The 20,085-nt window shown below is 39.2% G+C and overlaps 1 pseudogene; it reads left to right on the top strand.

The window, feature by feature from the left end:
- Window positions 1-269: 269 nt before the first annotated feature.
- On the top strand, window positions 270-1,329 carry LOC101975266 (aldehyde dehydrogenase, mitochondrial pseudogene; annotated as a pseudogene).
- The last annotated feature ends 18,756 nt before the right edge of the window (window positions 1,330-20,085 follow it).

The raw sequence follows: 20,085 nt of genomic DNA on the forward strand, positions 1-20,085 counted from the left end.
AAAATCCACAGCAAGATGTCAGTTCTAATTAAGTCTGTGGCAATCTGAAAACAAAATAGAAAGCCAAGAGGCAGCTATCGACCAGCACAGGAATCTGGGTACCGCTAGCTGCCCACCCTACTGTAGGCCCTCTGCTGCAGGATTTTATGCACCAGCCTGCTGGCAACCACTGGCCAGTCTGGGGAGTCTGATCTCAGCAACCACCACCCAAGCAGTACAGTCTCCCAACCAGTCGCCCAAGGTCTTCAACAACCAGATCTTCATAAACAATGAGTGGCAGGACTGACGCCATCAGCAAGAAAACATTCCCCATTGTCAATCCATCCACTATAGAGGTCATCTGTCAGGTAGTAGAAAGGGACAAAGAAGACGTGGACAAGGCAGCAAAAGCTTTCCGGGCCACCTTCCAGCCGGGCTTGCCTTGGTGCCGCAAGGATGTCTCTGACAGGGGCCAGCTGATCTATGCCTGGCTGCAGGTTAGCCACCTAATCCAAGTTGCTTGGGGGGAATAGCAACCTCAAGACAGTGACCCTGGAGCTGGAGGGAAAGAGCCCCAACATCAGCATGTCGGATGCTGATGTGCACTGAACAGTGGAACAGGCCCACTTTGCCCTGTTCTTCAACCAGGACCAGTGCTGTTGCACCTGCTCCCGAACCTTCACGCAGGAGGACACAGAGTTTGTGTAGAGCAGGATCATCCAGGCCAAGTCTTGGGTGGTGACAGATGAATAGAGGAGGGGCCACAGGTAGATGAAATTCAGTTCAAGAAGATCCCTGGCTACATCCAGTCAGGGAAGCAAGAGGGGGTGAAGCTGCTGTGTGGTGGTGGGGCCCTGGCAGAGCTCAGCTATTTCATTCAGCCCACTGTGTGTGGAAATGTGCAAGATGACATGACCATCGCAAAAGGAAGAGATCTCTGGGCCTGTGATGCAAATCCTGAAGTTCAAGACCATAGAAGAAGTCTTGAGGACAGCTAATAATTCCAAGTATGGGCTGGCTGCAGCTGTGTTCACAAAAAATCTGGACAAACCCTTCAGTTGACCATGCGGGTCAACTGCTGTGATGTATTCAGTGCCCAGTCCCCGATAGAGCTACAAGATGTCAGGCAGTATTCAAGAACTGGGTGAGTTCGGCCTGCAGGCATCCACAGAAGTGAGGACCATCACAAAGTTCCTCAGAAGAATTCATAAAGAACCATCCATTTTCCTTCCTCATCCAGTACCGGAGAGTCCCCCAAGATCATCAAGATTTCCAAGAACAATCTTTGCACATGAAAGGCTCAAAGGAGAAATCCCTCCCACAAAATCTCTCCAGTCAAGCAAGTCCTAGAATTCTAACTGATAAAGAGGGTGAGCTGGTGGGGTGAAACTCAGTGTGGAAAGCCTATTTTAAACTGCAACAGTACTGCTGGCTTTCAGGGAGATTGCTTTTAAAAAGAGATTCATGTTTTATCTTCTGTCTCTGGTACACTTCTTAACTTGCCTTTATTGGAGAAGAAAATCCAACTGCTAACACCCTACTTCTTTGTATCCAGTACTAACACACATTTAAAAAGTGAGTAACTCTCAAAAAAAAAAAAAAAAAGAGAGAGAGAGAAAGCAAGAAAAGATGAAAGACAGTTTATATTACATAGTTGCTAATCGATAAAATCTCCTTTTCTATTTTCCCAAAAACTTAAGAACTCAACTAGCAACTGCCCTTAATATACTCACTGAAAATTCATTCAATATTCCTTTAATTAGGTTACACACAATAAAACCTACGGGCTACAGTGAACATATTCAAAATGAAGATGCTTATTACAAAAGACTATTATATGTAATTACATTGCTCAGGCCAGTAAGAATGGAAATCAAGGTGATTTCCACATCCTGTATATACATGGGAAATGCCACAGGTCCGGGAGGCTTCTGAGGAATGTGTTTTATACCATGTGCAGCCTAAGGCCCGTGAGAACTCCTTGGCCAGTGTGCTCAGTACAGCTTTGTTTGCCCTCCACATTGAGGCACAGGACTTCACAAATTTCATGACAAAGCTCAGTAATGTCTTCTTTTTTGTTTTTTCCACCCAAATTCACATGCACACCACCCCATTAATTACTTCCTTAGAGTTGTGACTTTGACATGCCACTTCCTGTTGGAGACCTTTGAAGTCTATTGGAAAACTTTATCAAATCTCAAGCCAAGAAAACATTGGTTAAGCATCATTAAGAAATGTTTTGTTTTGTTTGTGCATTCATATTTGCTATTGAAAAGCAAAACAAAAGCAAATGCTACTACTAGTAATGCAAATGATCAATGTGAATTGAAAGCAAAAACTGAAAATATCATTCTGTCTCAACCTAGTCCTAAGTAAGGAGAAGGAATCATACCTTTGACCTCAGAAAGGATCTCTTGACCCCAGAAGAGTTAATCACCTACATTAAATTTTAAAGATTCCAGAAAACCATTTCTATTACAACCACATCACATTCCACATTCTCTACACCTTGACCAATGCTTGAAATTCCACAGTTAGAGTTCCTGGCCTTGCCTTTAAGTTGTCCTCCACAGAAATGCAGATAGAAAGGCAATGCCATTAGCCTTAGCAGTTAGTTGTATACTCACATGTTCTAAGCTTTCCTGGGAGCTGTTTTTTTGCAGCTGGCAACACAGGAAGATTTGAGGAGAGCAGGAGGACTATTGCCTGGGAAAAAAAAGCAAGAAGGACCTTACTAAGGACACTGGAAGCAAACTGACCACTTCACAAGTTTACTTAAGGTTTCAGTAGGGGAAATTTTGTGCAAATGAAATTATAAATGAACAAAAACAATTGAAGTAGATAAGCCCAGACAAGTGAATTAAGGTAAGTGAATTAAACATATTTCTCAAAAGTATGAATGGCCAACAAGTATATGAAAAAAAAATGTTCAATATCTTTAGCTGTCAGGGACGTGAAAATCAAAACTACACTGGGATTTTATCTCAAGTTAGAATGGCAGTCCTCAAGAATGTAAATAATAATAAATGCTGCTGAGGATGTGGAAAAGGAACACTTGTACATATTTATGGGGTTATACATTAGTACAACCACTTTGGAAAGCAGTAGGGAAGTTCCTCAAAAGACGAGGAATGGAAAGATCATATGACCCAGCTCAACCACTCCTCAGTATTTACCCCCAAACAAAGCCAGCATACTGTAGCAATGCATGCACACCTATTTATAGTAGTACAATTCATAATAGCCACATTATAGAATCAATCTAGGTGTCCACCAGTAGATTAACTGGTAAAGCAAATGCGTTGCATATATACAATATGGTTTTCTTCAACCATAAAGAAAATGAAATTATCTCATTTGCAGGAAAATTAAATTGAATAGCAAAATAAGCCAGATTCAGAAAGTCAAGAGTCATATGTATGTATGTATGTATGTGTGTGTGTGTGTGTGTGTATATATATATATATATATATATATATATATATATATATATGGAAGATAGAAAGAAAAACATGAAACAGAAGTCTCAAGAAAAAAAGAAGTGAGACCAGTTGAGTAGAGGAAAAGGATCAGGGAGAGAGTAAAGGGGAGGGCAACAGGAGATAGTGAGAAATAAAATTGATCAAATTATGTTATGTACATGTATAAACATCCCACAATAAAACCCACTATTCTGTAAAACCATTATGTACCAGTAAAATTTTTTAGAAAAAAAAATATTATGGGGGAAAAATTGTACCTGAGGTGAGAATTGTTCTTTTTCTTCTCATTATTCCTTAACTAATACTGTATAACAACTACCTACATAGTATTTACATTACATTAAATATTATAAAAATAAAAAATAAGTAAACCGAGAGCTGCTCTCTTGATTTTACAGATGGAGGCAGGATCTGCCTACTGTACTTGTCCTCAGTCTCAGAGACATGGCAGAGGGAAGTCAAGTTCCAGGAATGATGATCTGAAATGATGCACTTTCCCAATGGAAGTTGCTATTGTAAAAGAGATCTTCTCAGAACCATTCCTGTCTTAAATCTATGTGGAAGAATTAATTTCTGAGGTTAATTTCTGGATAGGTGGTTGGGAGCATGAATATAGGAAATAAAGTTCAGATAGTTTGTGTTTTTCAAACAGATCCTTTGTGCTATCTTGGCTTTCAAACAACTAACTTAAGCCAAGTGGGTCAGGGAGTCTCACCGACCCTCTTGGTTTAAGCATGGATAGTGATACTGCTTGAAAGCTGTAGAAACCTGATATTTTCTCCTCTTCATCTCTGACTGCCGCTTCTATCTTGCTGCAGGTGAGTTTTTCTAAGTGCACGTGAGGCAATGAACACTGTATCAACTGCTAGTTTATGTCTCATAAACAAGTCAACCAATTGCAAATTCAAGTTTTCTAGGAAGTACCTTGCTTGGTCCACCTTAAATTAAGGACCCCTTACCCTATCAGAATAATCCAGGTGACAACTCTGCAGTAGCCAGGGCAAATTTCAGCAAAGGAGATCAAGATGGTGGGCAAACTAACAATAGTAGTCCAGGATCCTTTCTTGGAGACCTCTGCCCCGATATAGTGAGGAAGTACTGGAGACAGTTTGTAACAAAGCACTAGAGCCAGCTCTGATCATCACATCCTAGTTCTGTATTCAGCAATATCATAGTTTTATTCAGCTTCTTTTGCTGCTATGATTAAAAGGACCTGACCAGAACAATTTTAGAAGAGGAAAAGTTTATTTGGGGACCCACAGTTTCAGAGGTCTTAGTCCATGGAAGGCCGGCTCCATTCCTTGGGGCCAGAGGTGAGACTGAACATCATGGCAGAAAATTGTGGCAGAAGGAACCAGGTCACATGATGATAGAAAGCAGAGAAAAACTCCACTGACCAGATACCCCAGAGCCACGCTCCCAGTGAACCCCTTCCTCCAGCCACTCTCCTCCTGCCTCCAGTTACCACTCAGTTAATCTCATCAGGTTTAATACACTGATTAGGTTGAGGCTGTAATTCAATCATTTGTCCTCCAAACCTTCTTGCATTGAGCTTTTGGGGACACCTCACATCCAAACCATTAAGAGCTTGAACTCAACCATGATAGAAATATTTATATACTATGAAAACTGGCATATGCTATTTATCAGGGTTTTTTTTTTCTTTTTCAGACAGCCAATTTACTAGCACACCACTGTAACATAAGTCTCTATGATTTGTGTTTGGAGATCACCACAGCATCTACCCATGCACTGTGAAGTACTGCAGAAACCTTGGTATTCTCTTCCTCATAAATATAATCCTCTAAAAGAAAATCAGTGGACATTTGTTGGGGTAGTTTATATGTTTAAGAAAGACATGCATTATTATGGATCAAGTACACCATATCTCTGATTCCACACAAAGACTCTGTTCACTATATTCGTTGTAAAGCTAGACATAGATCAGAAAATTAGCCACATCCATGGCAAAATTTTAGAAAGACAATAGTAGAGATGGAGAAATCTAACCAAAGGTGTAAAGAAATAGAAGGAAGCAAAATGCTGCTATACCATGGGATTTCAAATGCTTGAGAAAGGATGAAGAGAAGAAAGGAAGAAAGAGGGGAGGAGATACAGGGACAAGAGGGAAGAAGAACAGAAAATGTAAGACAAGTAATGAGATATCAACCAAAGGAGACAATCCTCCATTAGAAATTTTTTAAAAAGACATTAAATACTAACTACAGAAGCATTTGTTCATTCAGCAAATTGTACCAAGTGCTGAACGTCTTGCAGAGGCTGGGCATAAATTAGCTAATAAGACATGGACCCTGTCTCAAGCTCTATGCAGTTTAATAGGAGAAAGACTCCAGTAAACTGACATTTAGTATTGGTAAATCCTATCATTAACCACCAAGTACTGAGGGAGACCATAGAAAATTTTCTGCCTTGGTAGTCCAAAAGGTGACATTCACAAAGAAAACATCTAAATCAACAGCAGAAGAACAAATAAAAACTCCTCAAGCTTATTGCGGGGTGGGGGAAAGAGCGTTTCAGATGGAGAGGGGGAAATTGATAAGAAGGGCCTGGTAGTAATTGGAAATGGGCTATCATGCATTGAAAGAAGGTCAGACCAGCTCAATTATGTCTAAGACAGGAAACTGGAGATGTAAGTCAAGTGAAGTCATGCAGGACCTGCACAGCTTTCTTGGAATTGGAACTTTGAAGACAAATGGGGCTGTATTAAGGGGATTAAAGAAGATACTGCTTGAGAAAAACACCAAGTCCTGTTCATTTTACCTCCATCTGGCCTCTTGGCCTGCACTCTGTTCCATCTCTAAACTATTTTCCACTGGGAACAAAGGGAGACAACCGACTAGAGGTTGTAGCAACAATATTGTTGAGGAGATTGTTGTGGTGAAGAAAAGAGATGAACCACTTTGAGAGCTATTCAGGAGATAAAATAAGCAGCATTAGTGGGTTGAAGGAGGTAGGCATTAGGAGGTCCCAGATTCCTGGCTTGGGCAGTGATTAAGTGGACTGTGGTGCTGTTAACTATGAGAAGAACATGAAAGAAAACAGGGTTAGTGGGGTAAGTTAGGAGTTTAATTTTGAGCTTGAGGTACTGTAGGATATCTAGGAAGAGATATATCGTCAGCAGTTCATTAGAAAATACAAGAGCATAATTACCATGATTTACAATTTTTTTACATGTTGGATTTAAAAGGGGCCCACAGGTGACTTTTTGCTCCTCTGCATCCATTGGCAATCAAATGAGACACTTGCATAAACAGATGGACTTCAAATATTACCTTTGATTACCACTACATGTCATGTTTGGGAAACATAGGTTGCCAGTTATTCTTGATTTAGGAGAATATGATTGTCTATAAAATGGTCCTTAATGATCCCAATCACTATTCTTGTCCTGTGTAGCCCTTGCCTACATTGGGTAGGAATGACTGATATGACTGTATTAGTAAGGGTTCTCTAGAAGGACAGAACCAAGAGGATATGTGTTATACATTATTTAAAAAGGGAATGGATTAAATTTGCTCATAGGATCAGAAGCTGGATCATCCCACAATGACCCTTTGCATACTGGAAAGCCAGAGGATCCAGTAACTGTTCAGTCCAAGAAGCTGGAGCCTAGAACAAGAGGGATCAATGATGCAGTCCCAATCTAAGACTGAAGGCCTGGGAGCCACCTGGAGAATTGCTGGTGAGAGACCAAATTGGAAGAATGAAGGTCCTGGAGTCCAGTGTCCTTGGGTGGTGACAGCAGCAATCACTGCACCCTCTCAAGAAAAGCTGAACTTTTATCCACATGGCTTCTTCCTTTTGTGCTGTTGGCTCCATCCAAGCCCCTAGCCTATTAGACAGTGCCACCCACATTCAGGGAGCAACTCTCCCCTCAGTTTTCTGTTCCACATGCCAATCATCTCTGGAAATACCCTCATCAGCACACTCTTAATCCTAGGCATTTCTTAACCCAATCAAGTTGACAATCCATATGAACCATCATAATGACAAATTAAATATTGAAAAAATGACAAATGTGACTTCTGAGACTAGTTCAGAAAAGACATCACAACTTCTGTCTTATCTTCTCACAGATCCCTCCTTCTGGGGAAAGCTGGCTGTTGAGCCCTCCAGAGACCTCCTATGGTCCAGAGCTGAGGACTCTTGCCAACAGTCATTCAAGTAAATCATCTAGGAGACCCAGTCAGACCCTCAAATGACTGAAATTCTAACCAATGTCTCTACTATAACCACATGAGAAACCCTGAGCACAGCCACTCATTCATGGCTGCTACTAAATTCTCACAGAAACTGAGGAGTAATAAACTTGTGCTGTTTTAAACCACTAAATTTGAGGAGTGAAATTTGTTACACAGCAGCAGATAAACATAGAAACCTATCTACCAGGTCATAGCACATATGCTAGAGAATTATAGGCATCCCTAGTGGCATCCTGCCCCTATAAAACTTAAGGCGGTTGTTCAGCATGCAACAGAATCATCAGAAAATACAGATTATGGACTCCACCCAGGAGTTTCTGATTTAGTAGGTTTGGAGGGGAACTTAAAAAATTTGTAGTTCTCTAGTGACTTCCAAGGGTTTGGGGGCTGACAAATGAAGACGTGACCATGAGATGGCAGTAACATCTAGCAGGCTTTACGGGTGCTACACTTAGACAAGTTTGCACATGGGGCTGTCTCAGCATGAGACCATCCAGAGGCCACTATCTGAAAGGGGAGGAGGACAAAAGACCTCTTGAGGGGAAGGGGGGAGTCAGAGAGGGGGATTATATTTCTCAGCAGCTCAACAGGAAATCTCCAGGTCAATGAGCTCCCCACAGCAGCAGCAGCTTGGAGTCTAATTTATTATGACAGGATTTCTCTTATCTATTGCTAACAGATGTTGGGTGCAATTTCACAGGGTATGCAAAGCAAGCAGCCTCTAAATGACTAAGAATCTATTTATTTGGGCTATGTTGAAAACAACTGGGTGTTTAAAAATTGAGTTTGGCACTAGTGGACTTTCTGAGCTCACTGGTGTGAGCCTGTTGTGAAGAAACAGCAACACAGGGCCAATATACATCAGCCATCTTTGTTGTATTTACATAGCAAAGTCTCCAGGAGCTGCAGGTACTGCTGGTCCAAGAACACACTTACCCAACCACTGACACATAGGGACAGGTAAAACAGGCTTCCTTGGGGCAGGATGTCACTGGAAAAGTTGGGGGACTCCATGTCTTCTTCCAAACTGACATAATAAATGACATCTCCTCTCCTGGAGAGAAGTAGAAAGAGAAGAAGGAGCTAACAGAAGTTCTGCCCACATGGAAGGAAGCATTAAGAGTGAGGAATGACTGTTCTTTCCCCTAAACCTGTTCCCAAGATGAAGACTGCATCCTAAGCAAACATTTTTCACGCGGACTTTCTTTTTCATTGCTGAGAAAAAGAAACTCCAATGAGGAATCTCTGGTTTTCTATAAACAGAAACCAGTTTCATTATCCTGACAAACAACACACTTTGCCTGTGGGTGGTTAAAGCTGTTTATATATCCTAAGTTTAATTAAGTAATCTCTGAGTAAAAATGATTATTTCACAAGTGTTCTCAACAGATTTCCCTTAAAGAATTTCAAGAAATACGTCTATTTTTGATGTTGTAAAAGGTATGTAAATTGAGTTCTAATATTGAAGCTGTTTCCCCTTAATCCGGTTTTTAGTTGCTTTTATTTCTCCTTTACAACATTCATGTCTCCATAATCATCCTGTCTTTCAACCATTAATTCATTCATTTGGTCTTAATGACCATGTTCTATGCATTAAGAACAGCCCTGGGTGCTTTGAGATGATAGAGAAGTTGAAGCCAGAACTGGGAATAAAAAACAAATGAAAAACAGTCTTTTATTTATTTTTTTTTTAATAATGAAAACTTACATAAAAAAAAAAAAACCTTAGTTATCAGGAACATTTGATATATTAGTCTCAGCTATTTTATTTTTCTTTCCCCTCCACTCACATTTAGAGAAATTAACATTAAATTAGCACAAAAAATGTTCAAAGAGGAAAGGACCACAGCTCCATATTCCCAACAGACAAAAACACTAGCTTGAGATTTATTGACTAGAAATGTGTCACATTACAAGGTGTCACATTTAAAAAGAGAGATACTGAACTTTTAGTGAGTCTTCAACTTTTCCCTGCTGGCTGAAGTCTCTAAACTCTCCCAGAGACGCTCCAACCTCTCCATTCTGTCAGTGTTGATAGCATTTGCATAAGTACCTGTCATTATCCCCTACCAAGTGCTTCCTTTCCAACCTTGAACGTTTCTTCTGGATTCATTATAATTAAAGAACTAATGTAGCCATTCAAGTTCACATTGTCAATGACCATGTAATCATCTTCCCTAGTGGCCAGAATTCCTTTCTCTTTATGAGGTTACAATTAAATTCCCTCCAGCCATAAGGTCAAAAGAACCTGGAACAGTTAGCCTTCCCAGTGACTAATTTCACACCTGCGACTCTGACACATATAAAATAAGACCTCTTAAATGGAAAGTGTCAAATTAAGAAATAATATACATTTGACTACACCTCAACTGAAGTCAATTAGACGTAAAAATTAAAGACTGTGGATTCTTTTCCTGTTACTGGAAGTGATCCTTGACACTCCACTTATCAATTTAAGACACATCTGTGTCCCTTAGAAATGTTAAAGTAATTTGTAAGTTAGAAGAGAATTAAAATGAACCAAAGCCTGGGAGAGTACTATCCAGGAGATTAAGATAACATGCTCATGTCTGTTCCTTATAATAACTTGTCTCTTGTTTTATTTTTTTTCCCTTCCCAAGATTTAAGTTCTTCTAAAGTGGATTTTATTATTTTTCTGCTACTGAGGCTTTTCATATTTTGTAAAGGATTCTAATGATTCGCTCACTATCCATGGCTAAATGCCATGAACAGATTTGGCTTCTGGCTTCCAAGATGTATCACTGACCAATAAAGACTTCCTGTTTTCTTTCATCCTGAAATCGATATGGACATTCCTCTCCACATGCAGTTTTCAATGATTCTCAATTGCACTCTATACACACCACTTCCACTGCCAGCTCCCAGTGCCTTTAACCCTCTCCTCCAAGACAAGAAGTTGCTTTCTGCAGTGAGCCTACCTGCTAGAAGCTTTGCAAGTCTGACTTGTATGGGATCACTGTCAAGTCTCTATCAATGCATCTCAAGGACATCCCCAATGATAAGACTGCCTCTGGCAGCCATTGTGCTCCTGTCTTCCCAGTTCAAAGGCTCCTGGAAGGGTGCAGGTGAACCCACAGCCAGCAATTGCAAATCCTGTAGTTCAGACACCCTGAGATTCCAGGAAGTCAAAGTGAGCTGCTTACCAGGAGCAGGTGATCTTTTTACAAAAATATGCAAGTGAGGACTCCAACATCCAAAAGAGTAAGCAAGATCAATTCCTGCCTTTTTTGAAGTCGTTGTTGATAACTCTTGGTCTCATAAGAGAAATAACTGACATGACACTGACTTTTATGGTGTATATCTGGTACCTAGTATCCCTTAATAATTTCACTTGATTTCCCTTAGGTAACCATGCTTTTCCCACACTCAGTTCATGTGCTTTCAAGCATATTTTGCACCTTTTGGGGAGCACACACTCAATGATGAAGACAATGGACTGAGTAATATGCATTCTGGTTCTATTTGTATGGTTCAAAAAAAAAAAAACTAAGAACAGGGCCTAACCAAAAAAGAAGAGGCTGGAAACAGAAAGGAACAAAAAGCAGCTTTCTTCATCAAGCCACACCTGAAACTATGATTACATGCAATAGTTGAATTCATTCATTTGTTTATTAAGCACCACTATGAACCACCCCCTCTGCTAGAGCCAGAGGCACACCGAAGTCCTTGGTCTCAAATCCTGCACTGTTATGTAAAGAAGCAAAGACCATTTGATGCCATAAGTGTTATCACAGGACAGACAAAGCTGTGTGGGTGCTCCTGGAACAGGAACCTAACTCAAAGGAGGTATCTGAGATATTTGGTTGAAGTTTTCCTGTAAACTCTCTAATTAATCTAAGTACCATCTGTACAATGTGGATGAGCCATCCCAGTTCTTTGAACTATATCAGGATAGTGATTTTATCCTCCAGTTCATCGTTTTCTACATTACACCATGAGGTAGATTTTAGTGAAACTTCTGTACATTATAAATAAATAACCAAATATGCCCACTGAAACTAAAGTTTGAGAGAAAACTCAAATCTCTGCTTCTGATGGAGTGGGACTTAGGTAAGCTACAGGCCTCTGCAGCTGAGAAAACCCATTTTAGTGTTAATAGCTAATCACAGATGGGATGCCTACCAGTGTCAGCTCTCAGGGTCACAACCAGCAATGCTAGATTCTTCTCCACTATGGTTGGGTGGCTGTTGTGGCTCTCACTGTGGCAGCTCTAAATGGCAGACTGTGCCTTTCAGTGTTGCATCAGACGCCAGCAGCTCACCACCAACTTCTCTCTGGGTTCTTGTCTCCCAGATTCAAAGAATGAAATTCTTGGGACAACAGAAGGCAAGAGCAAAAGAAGTAGGATTTATTAAAGTGTGAAAAATAGAAACAGGACTCTGGCAGGGGCAAGAAGGGACCTGATAGGGTTTTTTTTGCCTGAATATGCTAGTCTAGGGGTTCATATAACACTGAAGTCACAGTATTGGTCCAAATATATGCTAATCAGGGTTTAGAAAAGTACTGGTGCTCTCACTTCACCCTGCAATTCCATTTGGGTCTTGCCCACTTCCATCAAGATTGAGGTCCTTGGATTGGTAGATGCCTGGGGGGTTTGGGGCTGCAGTGCTATTCAGAGCAATTTCTCTACCCTACCTGTGCTCACTACCTGTGCTCCTGCACACCTGGACTGCCACTTCACAACTCTGGGACGGGACTTGGCTTGACCACTTTCTGACAATATCATTTTTCCCAATCCTTTCATTCAATATTTCTCCCAAGTCAGACATCTCTCTAACTCCATTGCTCCAACCTGGCATATCACTTAACATATTTTATTCTAATACTGTATTAATAGTTTATCTTCTCTACAAAACTATAGCCTATAAGAAGGCATGGTTTTTTTAACTAATAAATAATTATTATAAATATTTATGGGGTGAAGAATGATTATTTGATACATGTTTAAATAGTTGTGATCAATTCAGGGTAATTCATATTTTAATCACCTTGGACATCTAATCTTTATGTTTAGAACCCCAAAATTCCTGCTGTCTTCCAGTTCCTCATAAAAATATAATAAATTGTAAACTATTATCACACTATTGTGCTGGAGAACAGAATTTATTTCTTCTCTAACTGTATTTTGGTATCTGTTACCCAACCTCCTCTATCCCCATTCCTCGCTACCCTTACTAGCCTCTACTGACCTCTATTCTACTCCCTTATTGTATGAGATCAAATTTTTTAGCTTCCACATATTTGAGACATGGAAATCTTGCTAACCATTGAATCCCAAGAGCTTGGTATCATTGTGCTTGACAAATAGCAAACAATTAAATTCATTCACCAAAATCATATCTTTTATGAATCTACTATGGACATACACTGTGCTGAGTGCCTGCAATCTGATGATCATAAAATAAGAACTCAGCCTCATTCTCCTGGAGCTGACAATCTGTTGGTTGTGAGTGTGACAGTAAGGTGGTAGCAGCAATGCACCGAGCAGAACATGAACAGAATTTCAGTCTTCAATTGACAGCAGAGAGCAGAAGAACTGGCAATTCTGAAAATCAGCTGGCAAATGAACAAGCCACAGACAAATACATGATAAAGGATTTTCTTTCCAAATATTTTTAGGAACCAGGCCCTTAATGTCAGAAACGTGGGTAGCTGTTTCATATGTACTAAGAATGGACAAAAGAACATAAAAGGAAATAAGACATGATAGGTTCCCTTGGGGACAGAGCAAAGGGCTTTATATCATATACAAAAGTGGTGATCCTTTTTAACCGTTTACTAACCTGGAATCATTTTCAATAAGTTCTATTCAGCTCATGTATTATGTCTCTGCTGAACCTCTCAAAGATCTACAAACACTACTAATGAAAAGAAACATATAATGCATTTGATGAAACTTATAAATAATATAATGAGCTAGGATAATATACAAAGGCTTCTGAAGGACAGAAGAAAAATTAAAATGGCAGGTACACCAGTCCAAGCAATAAAATAACACCCAAATCATAAATTTATAAATGAAGGTATCTTAGAAACTAATCACACAGTAGAAAAGAGAAAATAATATAAGAACTTTACATTAATAAACTCAAATTAGATGAAATTTTAAAATATAAAAAGATAACCATCCAACTACTTTTTTTAAAAAGAGAGAGAGAGAGAGAGAGAGAGAGAGAGAGAGAGAGAGAACTTTTAATATTTATTTTTTAGTTTTCAGCGGGACACAACATCTTTGTTGGTATGCGGTGCTGAGGATCGAACCTGGGCCGCACGCATGCCAGGCGAGCGCGCTACCGCTTGAGCCACATCCCCAGCACTATCCAACTACTTTTAAATTTCAGAAACTCAGAAAAAAAATATGATGAAAGGGCCCCACAGCCCTAAACAGGATATTTTGCTTGTGTCCTAGGCAAAAAAAGAGGGTGCTCTTAAATGTGAGTCTGGATTAAATTTACAGCTAAGTGAGGTTAAAAAAAAATCAAAATGTAAGTGGATTTGTGTGCAAAAGAAAGGAAAAAATGATGAGGAAAGGAATTAGGAAGTCTCAGAGCTTCTGGGGAAAACCCAAACTCCCCAGTACCAACTAGTAGCTCAGTGTGGAGCTAAGTGGGCCAACCCACAAAACAGAACATAAACAAGAGAAGGGATTAGATAAATATGAAAGAGTTAAGGGAAATAAATATTCATGATCTGGCCAGGATTCACATCAAGCTGGAAAACTTGACTTTGAATAATATAGAAAAAGACTTGGACACCAGAAGGGGAGGTGGATATTGACTGATTTAAGAAATGATCAAGAGTGGAAAGGATGGATTCATATTTTTATAACTCCGCTCCTACTTTCTCTCATAATTCTGTTTCAGAAGAAATATTCCCTCCTCAGATGCAGTATACTGGTGCTGTGCAAAAAGACAAAAGGGAAGAGGTTGGCACTTCTCAGCATGTCATTGCTAAAAGACTGTGAGCTTCATGTCCAGTCTATGGGAGGTGGAAGCATCTTGCTTTTATTATTAGGTGTGTGGTCTTAGGGGGATCACTCAAATGTTCATACAAGATTGGAATGTAAATTCCAATATTAGTGGGAAGTTATGTTGTTTAAATAGTGTGAATTATTTAGCATAGTGCTTGGCATGTAAACATTTTTTGTTCATAAACTGAATAGATATTTTTTTTATATTTATTTCATAGTTATGGGTGGACACAACACCTTTGTTTGTATGTGGTGCTGAGGATCGAACCCGGGCCGCACGCGTGCCAGGCGAGCGCGCTACCGCTTGAGCCACATCCCCAGCCCCTGAACAGACATTTTTATTCAGTTTCCCCCTTTAACCTGTAAAAGAGTTCAAATAATGGAAAATGAATTAATTACTGTAATACAGGGAGAATCCAGTTTTTTTATCTCTATATAGGCAATTTATTAAAGTTCTGTTTGAGACTATCATACTTTGTGATGAGAAATAATGAGACTTATGATCACTATATTTTGGCAATCTTGATTTGTATTATTATAATAGACCGGGAAGCATTTTGGACTAGTTAACATGAGCTGGTAATAAGAATTTTTTAATTCATAAGTATGTCCTCCAAGTAAGAGAGAGTAATTGAACCAATAATAATTAATTCCCTGTCTCTGAGTGAGTTTTTGGAGAAACTGGTTTAATGAGAGAAAACTCACTGCATCAAAAGTGACATCCTGCTCTGATAGAAATGAAGGGCATATGTAAAGACTCAGCCCCAGGTAGGAGTACATACTGGAAAGTGCTTTGAGACTTAATTTGGTCTCTGACTTCTCCTTAGCAAGAATAAGCTCCTGGAAATACAGAGCCTATAATAAATAGATCCATGCCATTTTCTCTCTTTTTTTTCCTCAGTAATTTAATTGTTCCCAGAATAACATATATCAAAAAATATGGACAAGAATTCATAATAGACTGTCAAATTCTTTGCCCTTCCTCCTAATTGTGGTGCTATGGCTCTTCGCATGAAAGATAGCTGCAGCCATCCAGCACATCCTGTAAACAAATGGGGAGTAAAGTATAGGAAACCTAAGTAAGCAAGAGCTGCTAGGGAGCAGATCTCTTGGCATGAAGAATTGCTGGAGTCATCCAGTAATCTAGGGTTGTCCTAGAAATGAATATGTCCAGAGCAGATGGAGAGTGGCCAACTCGGTCCTCAGTTTTGCTATGCCAGTCTCTCAAGTAGTGACCAGAATTTCGCTAACTCATTTAAAGTAAGCTCAGATAAGTCTTAAGCCTATGAGGTTTCACATGATTCCTGGCCTCAAACAGCTAGGGTAACTAACTTCCCATGTGCCTAAAATTTTCCCAGTTTTAGCACTAAGTGTCCTGTATCCTGAGAAATCTCTCAGTTCCAGGCAAACAGCAATGTTTGTTCACACTACATGACCTAGAGTGTTCAGGAACTCTCTTTAAACTGATGAAGTGGGATGCCTACAGCCTCAACAGTGGCCCATGAAGACAGATTAGACTCCCTTAGCCTCTAAAAAGTCATTCTACACATTCTTGCCTCTTTGTTAATGCAGCAGAGGCTGGGATGGAGGCAGCATTGCCTCATAAAAGGTTTGCTGAGCTGGCGAGGACATGCTGTTTTTCCTCCTGGGATTTGGCTTTGAATAGCATTATAGAATAAAAGAAGAAGATGAGGAAAGAATTTGTCCAGATACTTACAGTTAATTAGACAACCAGACCAATTTAATTTTACAATGAAACAGATATCTTCTGCAACTGAAAGACAAGTGGTGAGGCAAAGCATCTGCTTAGCAGTAAGCTCTAAGTCTAACTTTAGTGTTTAAGACTAAAGGCAGCCACCTAGACACAGAGGGGAGTTCATTAGCAGTCAGATTCCATTACTGTGAACTTCCATTGGCACAAGAACAAGATGGGTATTAGCTAGTTCTTTTTAATCATTTGGGTGTTTGGAGATTTTCAACATGAAAGCACCCATTGCTATAGGATCCCTTGGTTCCAATTACACCAGACAGGCAAGTGACGTTGGTATATTGTTGATTTGTTTATGAATGCCAAAACATTGATGTCATGATCAATGATTCTATACCTGATAGATGTATTTGTGCAGGACATTAAAATAAAAATTGGGAGGGAGAATAGGCAAAGGACCCACACAAATATACAAATAAATATTTCAAGAATATTGAAATCTCTGGATTTCTTTTAATACTGCTTGCCTAGAATGATGTTTATCAGTGCTAAAGTTTGATCATTTGATCTGACAACAAAAACTGGCAGCTCACAAGGTAAAGAGGCCCAGATAGGGTGTGACTGTCACTGTTGTCTGTCTCATTTTACTTTTTATTACACTTAGGAGTATACATAGCAAGTTGAACACATGTATTTATCTTCACTCCCTCAGTAAATATCACTAAACTGATAGTAGAGTAATAAAAATAGTACAGTAGTCCTCTTTTCTGCGATTTCTGAGGCTTCAGATACCCTCAAAAAAACCATCGTTCAAAAAATATTAAATGAAAATTCCATAAATAAATAAAGTATAAGTTTTTAAAGTCCATGTTGTTGTATGTAATGTGATGAAATCTAATGCCATTGGGGTCTGTCTCACCCTGAATATTAATCATCCATTTTTCTAGTGTATCCATGCTGCATACACCACCCACCATTTAGTCACTTGATAGCCATCTCAGTTATTATCAGATCAACTATCACCATTTGCAGTGCTTATGTTCAAGTAACTCTTATTTGACTCAATTATATTCCCAAAGCTCAAAAGCAGTGATACAAAAGAGGCATCATGGCTTAATACATGGAAGGACAGATTAACTCTAGCACTGTGTGGTGATGCTGTGGATATAAATATATGGTTTTAGGCACTCAGTGGGGGGTCTTGGAACATGCCCCCCCACAGACAAGGCAGGACTACTCTAGGCAATTCTTCCCTTGTGCTAACCCCCAAGGAGATCAGATGTTTACTCCCTTTAATTGAATCAAGGCATGAGGCACGGGATTAACTAAAAGTCTACATAAAGGACTATTGAGAAGCCCAAAGCCCCTTTCTCCATAGACTCTAGAAAGCAGCTGTCAGACCTCTGCAGCTAAGAAGCCTTTTCTGAAAATTTAAACCACCCAAAGCAAAGTCCTAATGATACTGACATTTATAGCTCCAAAGAAAGCATAATTGCTGACTAATAACCCTGTGGCAAAACCACCAGTCAGTCCCGCCCTTGCACATAGAGCTTGCAAACAGTTTTTGATGACTTCCTGTGTATTCACAGAGAGCCAGGTAACACAGGGCATTTGAAAAAGTCTCCAACATGCAAAAGCCAAAACAAAATGTACATGCCCAGATTGATTATTCCTTATTCAAAATGCTAGGAACCAGAAGTATTTCAGATTTGAGAATTTTTTGGACTTTGATATATTTGCAAATGCATAATGAGACATCTGAGGAATGGGACCCAAGTTTAAACATGAAATTAATTTATGTTTTATATATGCTTGTACACATCACCTGAAGTCATCTTGTACAATAGTTTTAGTGCATTTGCATTTTAACATGACCTGTCACATAAGATCAGGCATGGAATTTTCTGCTTGTGATATCATGTTGGCACTAAAAGAGTTCAGGGTTAGAAGCATTGCATATTTTTGGATTTTCAGATTAGGGATACTCAAACTAAAAAACAAATAGAAGGAATGAGAGAAAATTAAAGAAAATTAAAATTAAAGAAAATTAAAACAAAGAAATCTGAGATGTTGCTATAGAAAGCAAAAATTCAGAGACCAAGAAAGAGAACAGAAATTTTAAAACATGAGATGTGAAATTTGTTTTGAATCTATAAAATTGATGGAAAATAAAGTCAAGAAATTTCCCAGAAAGAAAGTCAGAAATATACAGAGATAGGCAACAGATGAGAAATAAGAAAATCTGTCCAAAGCTCTAAGCTAAAACATATTCTCAGGATTTGAAAGGAAGGAAAAAAGATCACGCAGAATCATGCATTGTTTCCTAAAGCTTCTGCCCCGAAGTAGCATATGTCACATGCCTGCGTTCAGCAAAGTGGGATTATGCTCTTCATTTTTAAGACAGAACATCTACTGGGCCCACACTTATTTTTTAACAGAACTCTGCAGGAACTGAGTAGCAATTATTCCTTTAAATACATATGCAGACTTCAATTTGCTAAAGTCTCTATACCCTAACATCTCTCTGACGCCATTCATAATTGCCATTCATAATTGCACTTGGAATTTTTATAGTATGGTATTTTTAGGGTTAGCAAAACATAAATAAAATGAAACATTTTTCTATATTCATGGGATAGAAAAAGAAAGAATAAGAGAAATGAGTGCTTCAAAAGAAATGAAATAAATCTTTTATCATGGTGGAAGTGATGAATACCCTTAGATATTTAGTCTACAAACAAAGCATACTTTCTTACCCACTCATTTGCTTCACCTTCATTTTAGGGCCCAAATTGCATTCCCCCAAAATTATTGTTGAAGTTTATATGGATTCACATTGACTTCAACACAGCTATTTTGTGTTGTAACTACCATTATTGCCTCTGGATAACTGTGCTCAGGTTCTCAGCTCCACCTCCTCCCACTGCATAGTTTCCCATCATACAGTAAATAAAGAAACCATTAGACTGGTACTTGGAGCTTGACAAAAATCAGCACCAAGAATGTGCCTGACACCTTTGATATTAGCTTAAGATAAACTAGCTGCTTTCTGCCTTGGGTGAAGTTGCTTTTCTCTGTTTACTTTCTTTTTTAAAAAATTTTTTATTTGTTTTAATTAGTTACACATGACAGTACAATGACCTTGACATATCACACATTTGAATCAAATGGGATATAATTTCTCTGTTTACTTTCTAAGATCCCATTCTCTGACCCAAATCACAAGTATCCACTGGTCATGCTTCTGACAGTAAGCCCTGAGAATTGCACTCTGTGCAACCCTGGATCTGCCTGCCACTTTCTTCACTCAGAGCACCTTGGGGCTGGTTCTCATACACAAGCACCAGGTTGTTCTAGAATAAAATCTAACCTCCGATACCTCAAAATTTGGCCTTAGTGCCCTTACAGATAGAATCAGTTGCAATGAGACATAATGGAGTAGATAGGTCCTTAGTCCAATATCTGAGGTCCTTTTAAAAAAGAATAAGAAGCAAAAAACTTATGTAACTATGAAGATGAAGATTAGATTTATGCCAACACCAGCCAATGACTGCCTCAGGCTATGAGATACCAGAAAGATTTACTCGGAGGATTCAGAGAAAGCCTGCCAACACCTAGATTTCAGACTCCTAACCTCCAGAAATGTGAATGAATAAATTTTTGTTGCTTAAAGAACCTTAGATTGTGGCCTTCTCCTAGCCA

This window comes from Ictidomys tridecemlineatus, chromosome 6, assembly GCF_052094955.1.
Source record: "Ictidomys tridecemlineatus isolate mIctTri1 chromosome 6, mIctTri1.hap1, whole genome shotgun sequence".
Lineage (NCBI taxonomy): Eukaryota > Metazoa > Chordata > Mammalia > Rodentia > Sciuridae > Ictidomys > Ictidomys tridecemlineatus.